This window comes from Cygnus atratus, chromosome 3 (assembly GCF_013377495.2).
Source record: "Cygnus atratus isolate AKBS03 ecotype Queensland, Australia chromosome 3, CAtr_DNAZoo_HiC_assembly, whole genome shotgun sequence".
NCBI classification, from domain to species: domain Eukaryota; kingdom Metazoa; phylum Chordata; class Aves; order Anseriformes; family Anatidae; genus Cygnus; species Cygnus atratus.
This window is the reverse complement of record NC_066364.1, coordinates 113232082-113248067: the sequence shown is the minus strand read 5'-3', so window position 1 is coordinate 113248067 and position 15986 is coordinate 113232082.

The following is a 15986-nucleotide window of genomic DNA, read 5'->3' as shown; positions in this document are numbered from 1 at the left end:
TACAATTTGTGCATACTGATGATATGTGTCTTCAGATGCATTTTGGCAACCCTGTGCCATTTTCAGAAATCCATCTGGGACTCAGGAACAAAGCAAATGCACACGAACATGAGGAAGACAGAGCTGGCACAGCTACCGGATGGATTTTCTTTAAGGAAGCTAAATCGCTTGTTCATTTTGCTGGCAGAAAAAGATAGGAAAATGAGTGTTCCTGTTCTTGATGAACTCTGTGATATTGTTAAATCCTTCAGACAACATATAATTCATGGCAAAGCCATGGCAGAATTCCTTTGCACTTATCCACAGTGTGGCTCTCCCCCAAAACAGAGATCTCTGCCTTCATTTCATACACAAAAGTTGCCCAGATGAACAATAGCTCTAACTTTAAAGAAAAATCAGAACACTTGCCTCTGTTTTTTTGCTTCAGCTCTGCCAGAATTTATTAAGACTCCATTAACTGTATAGTTTTGTTGCACTAAAAAAGTACAAAAGCAGACTCCATGCTGTGATACGGACCAGCAGGTGACTTCTAAGGCGAGTCGGCCAGGTGATGCCTGAGGGTTTGCCACGCGAGCACTGAAGGGGACAGCAAAAACGATGCCCTGTACCTGGGGGTGCCTCTCAGCCCCAAGCTGCTCTCACAGGGCTGCATGATGGCACATCCCCAAGCCCAGAGCAGAACAAGGAGGTGGTGGCATCTGCTTGGCCATGAATACCAGTCTACAGCACCTTCATCGGTGCCAGCGAACATGTGAGATACACTAGCCAGGGACTACAAGTCATAATTAATGCCCATCCTGGCTTTGCATTTCTTTTGGAAAAGAGCAGTGAATCACTGAAGTGGAAGCTTGCAGAGGAAATCCTTAGCCACAACAAAAAGATTTCATGCTTTATCTCCCTCCTCTCAAGTATTTTAGCAGACAGACAGAGGATTTTCCTCGCAGTGACAACAATAACTACGTTCATTGAAGAAAAATATGTGGAACAGGAAGACCTCCATTCTTTGTGTGAAAAATAAGAGTGGTCTGTGCCAACTGCATTTTTCAGGAACAACTCATCCGCATGAAGAAATGGCTGCTGTGATAGTGTCGCGATCAGTTAGGCCCATGGCACTGTGCTATGTAACTGGCAGGTGGGGAAAGTAGAGAAATGTAGCTTGGTCCTTGTTTCTTCCAAAGTTCCCATTATTATTAAACCTCTTTGGCTCGTATTTGAATGACTCGTGTCTTCCCTGCTTCTTGCTCCCGCTGCTTTGTCTTGCATTTGTACCTTATTCCTAATAGTACCATTTCCAAAAGTTTAGTTATTTTGTGTTGAAGAGACCCCTTGAAACACATCCTGACATCTCCAGCTCTTCAGGACAAGGATTTGATAGGCTTGCCCTGCAATATTTTAAGCTTAACTTTTAGGTGCTTAATTTCATATGTAGTCCCTAAAAGAATTAAGTTACCCACAGTGATAAAGCTTAAATGCAGCCCTGTAGTCCAGACAATACAGCTACTGTATTTGGTTATTAATTATTATTATTTTAAAAAGAGTTCAAGGAGGGAAAAAAATAACTGGGAATATTTGCTAACCTTTTCTAGAGGGGAAGAAAGTGACCAAGACACCAGCCTCACATATGAAGTAAGTGCCCGCCTTTTACCACATCAGGCAGCTAAAAGGCAAGGCTGACGTGTCTCCCCCCTTCTAGCTGACCGCTACTGTTTCCAGAGCAGGCACCCAAGGACGTTTCCCAGTTGCAAACTTTCCAAGCTTCCAAACTTTCCAAATTCTTCCCCTCCCTGATGGCACCAGTGCAAGCGCCTTTCCCGTGCCCAGCAGCTTTGCTCAGGTTGCACACGGATATGACAGCAAAGGGCATTCCCTTCTTCAAACAAGGGTACTGCGACTATTCTGCTTCCATCGTGCCAGACCCGCAGGACACACAGGGCAAAACCAAAGGCAGGACTGAGACGTCAGCACACAAAATTCGGGAGTGTGATTGAGAAGTGGCAGAACAGGCAGGCGCTTGTGCATCAGGGCTGCGCACCTCAGCCCACGGTTGGCATGCCGTGAGGCTTGCTGCGCTCAGGCAAGCGGAGGAGGGCATTCGGCGCCAGCCGAAAAAGCAGAGGCTGAGCTGTGCCAGTCTGTCAGTGTAAAAACACTCAGCTCCCTCTCAGCCATTAAAATGAATGAAGAGCAAGACTGTTTGAATAAACATCAGCCAAAAGAAACCTTGGAGGCAGTTAGAAGGCTACTGCTTCATACAATATAGACCATGTTTCCAAATACAAATATTACACTTGGCAAAGATGCTCCTTTGCTTCATGAGTTATGTTGCATTTTTTGTTATGTTTAAGTTTGTGCAAGAGGTATAAATAGCTGGACTGGTATTAAATGAGCTTTTCATTTTTTCACAAAATATCAAAATGGTCCCAACTTCATGGAACAAACACACACTATATTCTTGTGCCTGAATTTTCATTGCTAATTACAGAAAGTACCATGTAACTGAAAAACAATGTTCAAGAGCCAGACGTGAAAAATGCAACTTTCCTATATGAAGTCATTTTCAGAAAACTGTCTGGAGAAGGCATCTGGTTCACCATATAATTTACATGTGTGCATACATGCTTATTTGCCTCACAGAATAGTAATTAGCTTCTGCTCGCACTGTGCTAGGACATGAAAAGCCCCGTGTCCAAGCTGCAGAAGAGTGCAGTGAGGCAGAGGTACCTAGTTTGAGTCTTTGGTCACAACTGCCCTGGTGTGCCACTATGCCTGCATAGTGCCCCCAGGAAACAATGGGATTTCCACACCTCGCCCAGTCAAACACCAACGAGGAGGTGGGGCAGCAGGACACTGGGGAAGAGCCTGTCACCTGCCTTAGATCCCAAAAAGCAGTATTCCTTGTTAGTGGCCTACAGAGATGACACAACTTTCTACTGCACGCAGCTAGCTCCTGCAGCAAAGCTCAGCAACCATCCATGCTTCTCCATCTCAAGAGAAGATACCATGACCTGGAGGCCCGCAAAGCCACTGTAAACCTATTTCAGGTTAACTTTGGCATGAGTACATCTGGGGTTGGAGGAGATATTTTTCTTCAGTGAGAGGGAGCAAATTGCTCTATGTGGTTTTTCAACCCAAACCTACACCCAAACAAAACTGCGTAGCAAGCAACAGAACATGCTGGAGGCCAAACGGTCCTTTTATTTGTTCTTTGATAAATCTGAGCGTGCATAAACACGAGAGCCCAGCAGGGCCCTCACTAGCCAAATCCCCAACTAGAGGGGTCCCAGCCACTGCCAGGGCCTGACACTACTTCTCTATCAGCACAACAGCAATTTTGGGCTGGTTTAACTAATTCATACCTGAATGTATAAGCAAGCTACTTTTAAAGATGGATATGAACTATCCAACAGTGATGCAACACTAAATGACTGTCTTAGACAGCTAAGGAGAAGAGTTCAACTATACCATTCATTTAGCACTGCAAAGGACTTTCAATTTCAGACAAAACAAAGGGCTGTCTATTTCCACTGAAAGTCAATATTTACTTCCATTAAAAAAACCTTCCCAAGTATTTTAGAAGTGTTACAAGACCACCATACTGATAGAACAGACATCAGCTAACATGTGAGAGCACAATTAATCTTTCTGCAGCCCTGCAGGTCCCCAGCAAATACAAATCATACTATGTACTTACAGGGGAATTGAAGTGAGGGGCACACAGAACCCTCTGTTAAACCACAGAGCTTTTGCTTGTGCATGGAAGTGGCAAATGCCCACTGTGAACAGCTGTCCTGTAACGTGTCGCACAGCACCATCCCCCCTTCTGACCTCAGCAGTCGGGCAAGAGCAACTGAGGAAAGTCTTGCCTGCACAAATGCATCTGAGGCTGGAACAGTGTGAGGCCAAATACCTCACAACAGGGACGGGAGGTATGGGACACTTCATAGCACTAGGTCCTTTTCCCCTCCTCCTCTGCTGCCAGGAACATGCCCCGTGCGAAGGGAGACGCCTCTGCCAAGACCAGCGCTTGGAAATGGCATTGGCATAGGGTCATGGCAGCGAAAGGCTGCATTTCTGTCCCACACAAATTATGCCACGAGCAGAGTTTAAGCTATTTTGGACTTCTGGCGAAAGGCTGGCTAGAAAGTGATGCTGTTATACCCCACATATGCTTGTATTTTCCTATCACCGTTCACTAGGGGTGCTTGCCAAGGGTCCTCAGAGCATCCTATGTGGAACTGAGGATCAAGCTGAAGTATAAAATTAAACACAAAGCCATTTTCTCCTCTCACTCTGCATGGTTTTGCTGGTGGCCAGAACCTCTCATTGGAAGCAGATGAGTGTGCATTGCAATATGTCTTTATAAATAGCTCGTTCAGTATTCTGGTTATTTCCTCATGTACCAATGTAGGGGAAAATATTGACCACCGCTGATACAGTGGCTGGTGGAACTGAATAGGAAGGGCTTTTAAAAACCCCACAGAAATGCTGGTAATTTTAGCTCCTGACACCACTCTATGGGAGTTGTTGAGCATTTCAGGAAGTGTCTGACCAGTAATAACCATCCCACGGCAGTGTGGCCAATCTTAATTGAAAGGCCTCTGCGCATCTTGTAATCAAAGTTTCATGACCTCATTTTGAGTTCACATCTTTGGCTGTGAGAAGTGGCGTGTTTTTCAGCCAGCATGATAATCCCCACAAAACATACTTAGAAAGAGTTGAGTTAGTCTTACCCAGCTTTGTACTCATTTTCTATGAAAACAGCAGCTTCCAAAACAAAGGTGTGGGACAAAACAAACATGCTGTGGAGACCCATTCCTTGCGTTCGCTTACTGCTGCTCCTCATTTGGAAAAAAATTGTATTTTTACCACTGCACAATTAGTACAGGGTGGTGAACCTTAAGCTGTCATTAGAGGTTGCCAAATGAGCCAATGTCTCTTGTGTCAGTAAGTAAACAGGGGTGTACGAGTGTTGAACAAACAAACAAACAGAGCAGGCAGGGGTATCTTTCCGACTCCAGCATTGCTCAGTGTCAAAAGAAACCCTGTGCTATTTTCTCTGTGCTTTTGCACCGAACATTGGTAATAACTCAGCACAGGTGCCTTGGGTCCCTATCTGGACTAGTGAGGTCAGTTCACTTACCCGTTCTACCATGGTCGAACCCATCAAAAGATCATCATTTTATAAAAGTCTCTTGCAGTAATAGCCAAGAAATGCAACATAAAGCAAATGTGTGAATGCCTTTGTATGAATTACTTGTGTTAGTGAGACTCCTCTATTATCCAGGCAGATGCTGGCCCATGAAAAACTGCAAAATGCATTAGCAAAGAAAGACAGTCACCTATTTTTTAACATTTTTTGCTCGCACAGAACCACGTTGTGATAGGAGTTGTACCTGAGAGCCTTCTTGTCAAACCACAGCCGAGGGAAAGGAGCAGGGGCTGCAAAGCTACTTGCTGGAGGCATTAGAGCAATAGGCACACAAGTGGGTCCAGCGTGGTGTGGAGGAGGAGGTGAAGTCAGACAGACTTGTGTGAATTGTACCTGTATAAATCGTACGAGCTCTGTGCCTGCCCATGCACGGTGACTTCAGACATCCTCTTCTCAATAAAGCCCTGGAAAGTTAAATGCAAACCAGACTTGTGACACCTGCCCAATTGTGGCCTCACCAGCTGAACCCAGACAAACTCCCCTGCATTTGTAAACAGAAACAAAAATACTCAACTATCCCTCAACTCCCCTCCTCCAAACTGCCCACAAAAGACTACCAGAATTTTTTCTAAGATTAAAATCTTAAAGGGAGGGGAATAAAAAAAAAGAGAGAGAGAGATGTTGTGTGCTGAGGAAAGTACATACCACTGATGTACACAGACTTGGCAAACACCATTCTTGGTTTCTGAGTGGGGAATAGGACAGCCCAGCCAGGGTATGTCCCTTGCTGGTCTCTGGGTCCTGTTACAGGTCCTGTTACCTTTATTTATGGTAGTTGTGACACTGCCAAAGATTTCATTTTCCCATTCATGCTATATTACCCATCTCCTTATTCCACCCTCACCCCAAATCTGAACTTGCTTTTCAATTACTTTGAAGCCAGATTAGAAGCCCTATTTTCTCTCCTTGGCTAAGGCTGCTCTGTTAAGAAAGAGTAAGATCTTAAATAGGCTTTGACTTTGATTTTTTGTGCTCTCTGTGGACTGAAGAGGCATTAAAGCTTTCTTCTCATTTTTTTTTAAAGTGTAAAAGTACTATTACATTAAACGTATCCCTCAAAAGAAATACTGCTTCCACTTGCATATTCTTATTCTATTGATAAAATCTCTCTAAATGATGTATGGAACTGCTGACTGTGGTTCTTGTATAGGCGTAGGGACAGAAAATATGCAATGCACAGGGATTTTTTTTAAGGCATGATCTAAAGGTAGAAGGAAGTAGGAAGCTACCAAACATCTGTTGACATCCCCACTGCTGTGCATTTTTCCAAGGAGTTAGTGCCTCTACAGACTGCCCTGAGGTTTTTCTTCCCCATTTCTCAGTGTAAAATAAATAGGTGAAAGCAGCCCATAGACTCCTTCCAGCATAAAGTGGATCCTCCATCAAGAACTGGACATGGGACTTGTGCTCCCTCATGTTTGCAGTGTCTGTTGCTTTTCAGAGGTGAGATATTTATTTTCAGTGGGGAAGGAGTTTCTCCCCCATACGCAGACATCCCACTGGCCAGGATCCCATGTACCCATGGGCTGCCATCACTCATGCTCCTCTAACTGTTGCAGATTGTGCATAACCCAAAGAGGATTTGGAGGTTTTGCCTGGGCGGGCTCTGGAGCAGTTTATTGTGAAGCCCTGCTGACTGTCCCAAGCGGGCATGAGGTTTGTTACGCAGCTTGGAAGAAGTTTCCCTGCATAACTCAAAGGCATCATTCAACCAAAGCTAAACACTTGCCCTCTTTATCCTCCTGAAAACCGTTCTTACTTCTGCACCGGGGACATGCTTTCACTGAGGTTACTCCAGTTTAGCATCTTGTCAAAAAGCTCCCAAAGGTCTTGTGTTTTGCAGAGGCGGCCAGCGCTATGAAAACACAGGAGCTGTGTGGCTGAGGGAGGGACAGGCATCGCCCCCGGGATGCCTGACGGCCTTTCATGCTCCTGCCCTTTCCTCCATCCTGCGGGGCCACATGGCTCTGAACTCCAACATGTTCACATGTTAGTGGCACTTCTACAGGAGAGCATACAGAGTATTAGCCAGCCGTGATTTAGCTGGTGAGGAAGTAATGATTTATAATAACATTTGGAGCAGGTCATTAAATATGACCCCCTCATTGCAAACCCCATGCTGAGCAAGATATTTTCTTGTAAATGATTTACCAGCAAGCTTTTCATACTTCTGCCTAGTAGCTTTTCCATAACCGGAGTCAGACTCGCTCACATTTCCCAAGCCATGGTAGTGTTTTTTCTTCAAACTATGAAGACATCTCAAGACTGCAGCAAATTGGTTTGGGTAAGCTAAGCAATCCAAATCTCTATCTCCCATCTTCCAAACGGGATACTGCTCTTCTCCAAACTCTCCAGAACAGAGCTCTCCAAACTCCAACACAGCCAACATCTTGCTGAAGCTGCAGAGTGGGTCCCAGTGCCCACGGTATGCTGATGCCTCGGCCAGCATATGTCTACTGAGGGCTGCCGCTCCTCCCAGGATGGCTGTGCCCACACCTGAGCAAAGGCTACCCAAACCATGCCGGAGAGCAGTAGCAGCGTGCCCAGAGGTGTTCCCATTTCAAGGCAGAGAAGTCTGGAAATCCGAAGTGGTTGTCACATTGTTCACAGACCACTTTTTCCATTTTAAAGCCTGTATCATGAGTAAGTTAGACTTCAGCCTTTCTGAGAGGCATTTGTAATTTTGCAACATCACATAGTCCAATCCAAACTCCCGCCGAAGTCCATGGAAGCAATCTATCTTGTGTTATGTCAGCTCTGGGCCAGGCTTCAGTCTCCAAAGGACAATCACAACTGAAGATAGCCAAACAAACTGCACAGTTTTGGTTTGTTTTTTCCTTTTAAGTATCGTTTTTCATCTGTGTAACTAGAACTGTTCCTTCACAAATGAGGCTGGATGATATTGCATGCTACATGTGATAGCATGAGAAACAAAATGTTTGTATTTATTTAGCTGGCAGATTTATTTGCCCTTTTATGGAGGGAGGAAAAAAAATCTCTGAAAAAAAAAAAAAAACAAACCACGAATATTTACTCTAATCATAAAGAATATTGCTTTCTGATACTCTGGACATCTGATGTCCCTTAAAGATGGAGATATTAAAACAACAACAACACAAAAATGAGCATGTACAATGAATACAGCCTCATCCTTGTTTTAGGACCATGGGACCAGGCCACATATAAGAAGTGTCAATAGTGAAAATATCCTAAACTTGATGTAAAGCACTAGATACTCTGTAAACCTGTTCATACCTATACACTAAAAGTAGCTGGAATAAGGAAACATTTTCAAGAAGGCAAATGAAAGAAGACAACATTTTCAAGAAGGCAGGTAATTATTTCTTTGAAGCAGAAACTTACATAAACCATACAAGGCGAAAATACTTGCTTGTGAGCATGTTTGTAATCTTAATTTTTTAAATGGCTCCAGCTTTGGACAATTACAAGCAACTGAAGCTGCCTCTGTTGATGCCAGCCATATTCATGCCCAGTGCAAGCTACACAGCTGCTCAAACACAGCTACAGATTTGAGCCTGAACACACACAGCCACCAGGGAAATAACTGAATTTACGGGTGCTTGGCATTGGGCTCTAGGTCCTTAACAACAGAAAGAAGGTTGTGTTAAATTTTAACCTCCCTAAGCAGCACAGTTTTTGCAAAGACCACTTTACTCCCAACAAACTTGCGAAACCAGGTCGGGAAGCAGCCTCGCTCTCCATGGTTTGTGTGCCGGGAAATCAGGCAGCAGCCACAGCTCCTTGCTGACGCCTCAAGCACAACACGAAGGCTTAATCCTGAAGATGCATTCCCAGCATCCCAGGGGAGGAAAGGCTGCAGAGGGTCTATATACTACCGCGTAACAGGCCGATGCTCTGCCCAGCTCGGACACGGGCCTTGCTCCCACCTTCGCCCTTAGCAGCAAGGCAGGGAGGGAATATGGAGCAGCAAGAAGCGCTGTGACCGCATGTGTTAGCTTGAGATACTGAAACCGTGTCCCAGTGGCTGTGTCCCTGCCTGTGGTACCCCCCTGTGGCCAGGTCTGACATAGCAACCTCCGTGCACCCAGCTCCGGGCCACCTGCAGCCTCCTCCAGCCCTGCTGCTCACCTCGCCGCATGTTCTCCCTGAGCAGTGCCAGCCCTTTGCAGGCTGCTGCTGGCTGCCAGCCCAGCTGTGAAACGGAAAGCGATTGGCTCAGGACACGAGGCGCCGAGGATCTCCTTCCCCATCTCTGCCCAGATCTGCAGAGCAAACACATGCCTCTCCTGATTTTGGAGAATGGCGAAGAAGCCCAGGACTGCAGGAATTTTACCCAGCAGGTTTCAGATGCAGGCTGTTGGTGCACCAAGACCTGTGCTCATCATATCTCTTCACAGTCCAAGCAGAAAGGCTCCATCTTCTTGCTGCTGGGTTGTTGGTGGGAAGGATTTTTAAAAAACCTTTTTTGATAGGGTTTGATACGGCAATGCAATGCCAACAGATGGAGCTGTTCAGAGCAGAGACCACTCATTTTGGCAGAGCACAGGGGAAGCAGCAGACAAGCATGGAATTCTAATTATTAAACATAATGAGAGATGAATCATCACCAAGCAGGAGATATACTCTATTTACTTTGTGAAAGTGAAAAATAAGTCTGTCAACAAAGCTATAGCCCAGGACGGGGAAACCCCAGGATTTCTCCAACTCTGCGTGTGAGGATGTTCTGTCCCAGAAGAGAGGAAGGGCTCATCACACCCCATCAAGCAGAAGGCTGGAGCCTCACAGCCTGTACTTACACAGCTCTCAGTGCAGCCCTGGCTCAGGACTTTCACACTGAGGACACCCCATGCGTGCCTGTGACACTTCCCAGCTACACTAGTTCATAACGTGCTCAACGTGGGGCACGTTTAAGCATGACAGCAAATCTCCTAAGCCCTTGCTGCGCATCCAGCAAGGACATTCTGGGACTCCCCAGTCCTCCACACCAAGCACAAGTTATAGCACCACTATATGGAGCATGACAAACCTGTGCTGGACTCACATCATCCCTCACAGAGCCTCAAATCAAAAGAATGAAACCTCCATGGCTCACCAGCAACCAGGGATGTGTTATGGGCTACCAAGAGGACAGGAAAGAGGAAACAGCAAACCGCAGGTGACCTTTCTTGTATTTGTAATGCATTTGTATGGCCAGTGATTCTGGGAGCTTCATTGTTTCTCTAGGGAGCAAACTGGGAGGAAAGATCCACTGGAAAGTGTTATTGCACTTTATTCCTGGCAAGACAGGCCACAATAAAATGTCCTTTGTATCTTTAGCACAAAGAACAAGGCCTTGCAGCCTGTCTGCCAGTGAAATATAAATAACCAGAAAACACAGAATGATGAGGAAATGTCAGCTCTCATTTGAAAGACTTTTGCCTTTTTTTTCTTTTTTTCTTTTTTTTCTTTTTTTTTTTCTTTTTTTTCTTTTTTTTTCTTCTTTGGGGCGAGGAGGGGGAGAGATGATTTGTTACTAGACAGGGGTCTTCTTTCCAGCCATGGGAAAGATTTCAATGAAGAAGAAACAAAAGATTTTGTGGTCTTTTTGTTGTATGCCCTGTTCCCAAAAGTCAGTATATCTACTTTTATACAATGGGTACAGGATTTCTCATGGCAAAATTACCTGAACACCGCATGGTTCTTAGCAAAAGGACTCCATATGTAGTAATGGAGGGGTGTCTTTTGTGGAGAATTTGCAGAGCAGAAAAACTAAACTCCATCAGCCCAGAAAGCAGATACAGCTCCTGCATCACTATCACCAGTTCCCCTGATGCCAGCAGCCTCTAGGGATGCACTGGCTTCTTCAGGTGACATTCAATGTAAACCTTGCACTACAGTATTGTGGAGTTGATTTTTTACCAGTTTTGAAAAAAATCTGAAAAGTAAAAAAGGAAAATAAAGTGGATAAAATAGAAATAAACTTCTGAAACAACCTGACAAGTTCTTAATTGTGAATAAAGATGCTCTGTGATCACTGGAAGAAACAATGCATGGTTTCTTCCAGATTTGTGCAAAGTGAATCCCACAGCCCTAACTGGGGAAAGATCCTTTATAAAGATTTTCTTCTGCATGGATCCCCAAGAGACTCATCAATCTCCTTTCAATTCAGGGACTTAATGTAGTTCTTCTGTCTGGCCACATACATTCATTTAACTGGGGAAATTTAATTATTTATTCTCTGTTAATAGTATTGAACTGAGCCAAGTGATGCCACTGGGGGAAGAGAGAAGAAGGAGGAACAGAGAAGAGGGGAGAGAACAGGACATAAAGATGGATGCACATAAAGACAGAATGTTCACATAAAAACCTTATTTACAGGACCACGGTGGCCTGAAAACCTGCACCTATCAACATGCAAACTTCTAAATGAATAGGTAATCACACTTAACTAGCCAGCCTGGCCACTGTTATTGCTAAGAAGGAAAAAAATAAATAAAATTAAAAAAAGTAGCGTATGGAGAATACTCTTTGACATTTAAAATGGTGGATTCAAGGGTTTCCTCAGGCACCAAATTATTCTGCTAGGCTCTTGACAGTATTTCAGTGCTAGGACAGGCAACAGTGGTGGAAACAGGCTTTAGCAGCCCTAATACCAGGCCTGCAGACCATCATGGCCATCATGCTCTCATATTCAGAAAACACCCTGAAAAAATTGTGACATATCCTCAGGGCAGGGTTCAGGCAAAGTTGAGTTGAGTGGTACAATTTAGAGGGTAAAAAAAACAGGACTTGTTTACTTCATTTCCCTTCCAGGAAGGGCAAAAGCAAGCCTTTTACCTCTTCATGTGTGTCATTTATGAGACCACCTAATGTTCCTGTGGCTCATTGTAATGCAGTTGTGTATAGGATTAAATTTGACGTTAAGTTTACAAAAAATCAGGAACAGAAGAATGAAGCCCTTGCTAGGTACTGCGAGGACAGCAGGACCTGAGAGTTTCCTGCTATCCACAGAAACATATTGCTTACAGGGAGCTGTGAAACAGAAGACGACCATCCAAGGATACTCACGCAATGCTATGTTTGACGTTATTCCTGGTGAAGCAGATTGCAGAACTAAGACCACTGCTGATCTGGTGAAGCAAAAAATCACCAAAAGTAGAGACAAATGGCTAGAGGGAAGAATGAGATGCCCTGGGCATAAGAAGACAGAGTTACAGGCAGACTTGGAGAACATATGAAACTGAGTTGTGTTTTCGGATAATCAGGGTGTGATTAGCACAAATTTTCTACTGATGAGGCAAAGGTTCAGAAAAGACAGGATTTACAACTGGACTCTGGAAGTGCCGTAGGTGAATCCTAATAGTTACAGGTGCAGTTAAGGCCACAGAGCAGGGTAAAGCACTGAAAATACACCAGCAAAGCTCTAGAGTTTGAACTGGGTTGATGAAGAACAGAGGCTACTTTAATGTTGAAAACCCACACCATTTCTTCAGATGCCTGAACACATTTGGATGCCACATCCCTGCAGGGTTAGTCTGTACAGACACCCTTATCCAGGTTTGTCATTTCCACGGAAGTAGAAACATCTTCATTTTAACTGAGCTTTCATGACTTTAGAGATAATTAGAGTAAAAATAATTTTATTCTACCAAAACAAAAAAAGGCATCTTAGTTTAGAAATTGAAAACAAATCCAATGAAAAGAAGGAAGAAAACAGCATTAGCTCATACCTGAACTTAAAACTCTGAGTCACAATTTGGCCAAAAAAGACAATTTGGATGATTTCTGTCCCTTGCACATCATTTTTAACAGAGAACTTCATCCTGGGATTTTGTTTACCATTTATAGTGAGAGTTTCCTTACTTCTGAGTTCTCTTCTAATTGAGGTAACTCCCTGACGTTGGTCAAGGTTCTTGAAACTTACCTGAGAATAACTGTTCTGTGATGTGCAAAGAGTGCACTCAAATGGTACTTTTTCTATTTATTTGTCCTTTTCCCTAAGGAATGAACTGGTTTGCAGCTCTCAAATTGTAACATTTTTCAAATAATGTATCATAATGCATTTTCTGCTGTGCCTGGCATTGTTTGTCTTTGGTTTGCTAATTTTCTTTCATAGAAATTACATGACACATTAATACAACAAACATGGGCTTTGAAACAATCTCCCTTCCCTCCTCAAACACACGGTATTAATTTCAAAGGCCATCATGTCACAACGCTGACCGTTAATTACCTCAGGACTTGGCACACTCTTATCTCCCCAGAGGAGTTCACTGCCTTTCAAAAGGACTAGCCTCCAAATTTTAGAAACTATTTCTTCGTCAAATTGAGAATTGCACTTAACTAGTCTTGATTCCTGCAATATTAGAGAAAGAACGTGATTTTTATAAAGATGTCAATTTTTTCCCCAACAAAATCTACGATACCTTGTAGCAGTGACTTCCTGAGATGTATTGGAACAGAATAAAAATAACATCAAACAAAAATAATAATCACAGTGACAGCAATGAATTGGCAGTTTCATTCTATGCCTAATCTGATTTAACATCAGCCAGAAGGGGTTATCCCATCCTCTCCATCCCTCTTGCATCCCTGTGCTCCCGTGTTTCCTTTATATTACACCTAACGATCCTGCAGCTGCAGGGCACAAAATTCAGTTCACTGACCCAAAAGAAAACTAACCTACCACAAGAAAAAGCTTTTCACTTGCAAAATGGTACTTCAAGATTTGAAGGAATTTCTAGGTGCAACCATAATTTATCCCTTTGGTGCACAGGTCCTGGCCAGCTGCCAGCACTAACCTGGCCAGACTCTCACTCCCTCTCCTCAACACAGACAGAAATTAAGATGAGATCAAGAGGGGGAGATCACTTACCAAGCATCATCACTGGAAAAGCAGGCTCAACTTGGGGAAAAGTAGTTTATTAACTTATTTCCAATTAAAATAGGTTTGGATAGTGAGAAAGGAAGACAAATTAAAACAACTCTCAAACAAATTAAAACATCTGCGGTCTGTCCACAGGCCGCTGAGCAATGCCTGCCCCATGCCTGGAACACCTCATTATCCTGTCTCCTCGGGGCTGTTCCTCACCTTTTTCCCCTCACCCTCGCTGCCCAGCACCATGCTGCCCTTTCTTCCAGTCCTTTTCCCCTCAGGAGCCGCTGAGGGACTGGGCCCTGCCCTGGGCCCTCCAGAACTTTCTGGAACTGGTGTGGGGCAGCCCCAGCTCCCTCACAGAGGCCCTGCAGCTCCCCTGCTGCAGTGCCTCAACGCCGACACATGACAAGAAAGTTTACTTTTAGCCATGAGAAGTAAAGAAGCACCATTTTCAAACTGTAAAATTCAACTTTGAGTTGAATCTCCTCCAGTCCATGGGCAGCATGTTCTGGAGACTTGCAGTATGGCACCATAATGTGCAGCTGTATTGGCTGAGGGATACAACACACATTTTAGGGAAATCATTCTAGAAACATGTTTAACAGCATTTCTATTTCTGTGCAGTACACACAGAAGACTTTACAATTCAGGCTGGTGTTGTGATTTATTGATACACAACCCTGAACACAGCGTTTTTTCCACTGTTAAGCTGTATCATGCCAAACACAAATCCCTGCTAATGTTTGTACTGCACCACACAGTGTATTCCATCCAATTTCCATACATGCGTCCGCAGGGAAACAAGAGCTGTAGAAATTATCACCTTTAGAAAAATTATTTAAATTTTAAAAAGCACTGAAAGTCCTTGGCTAGAGAAGAGCTCCTTTTGGAGCAAAGTCATAGCCTGCTTTCATCAAATTATTTGCACAGGAGAGTCTGCATTTTGATTCTTCCATCTGACTTCTCAATCCCTGCACACCCAACAGATACTCTCAGATTATCCAAAAAATAAGCATCAGCCATCAAAACATCTTGCTCAATCTTGTTTCAGAGGTCTCCAGTGTTGACATTAAGGGACTTGTAATGTTTGACTCCTCTAAGAGAAAGACTTCAAAGAGAGATGTCCTGGCTCTGCTGAAGCTGATGGCTGAGCTCCTAGTGACTTCACTGGGGACACGATTTCACTTCAAACATTCGCCTTCATGTAGTACTTTCTGAAAACAGCACTTTAACAACTTCAGAAGGCTTTTTTATTTTAGAAAGATGAGTTTAGGTGGTCTCTTTCTGTATTCATATGTGGATATTTACATCAACGTAACAAGGCATAATACGTTAGGCAATGTTAGCCTAAATATCTGCTACAATATATTGCAGCTGATTGATAGACTCCAAATGGGATGATGAGATAAACTGCAGGGCTCCTGCTCTGCTAGTCGCCCTGCATGCCTGGCTAACATACACCTGCACGGCTTGCACAGAAACAAGCCTTGTGTGCCTGAAAGTGCAGAGCATAACAGAGGTTAACAAGACAAGGACATGTCACCCACAGTCCGTGGCAGGTTTATACAAACTCCGGGATGAGCACTGATACCATAATGTTGTACAACAACTGTTGTATTTTAGAGAAATTTTACTGTCTCTCATAACTCAGCTTCTTTGTTAGAACATTTCTGAAGTGTTGTACTCTTTACTGCTGAGGTCTCTGCTAGTGCAAATCAGTATAGCTCTACTTCACTTCATCAGACTAGACTAAGTATATCCTCTGAGGATGCAGACTGATATACATTCCACTTTTTGTTTTTGCAACCTGAAAAGCCTGTTTCATATTTTTTTGCAGGAATTTATAGAAATATCTTCAACTACAGGATGACATTGATTTCACTTTTTTTTTTTTAAAAAAAAAAGACAGTATATCAATGTATTCTTTAACATAAAAGT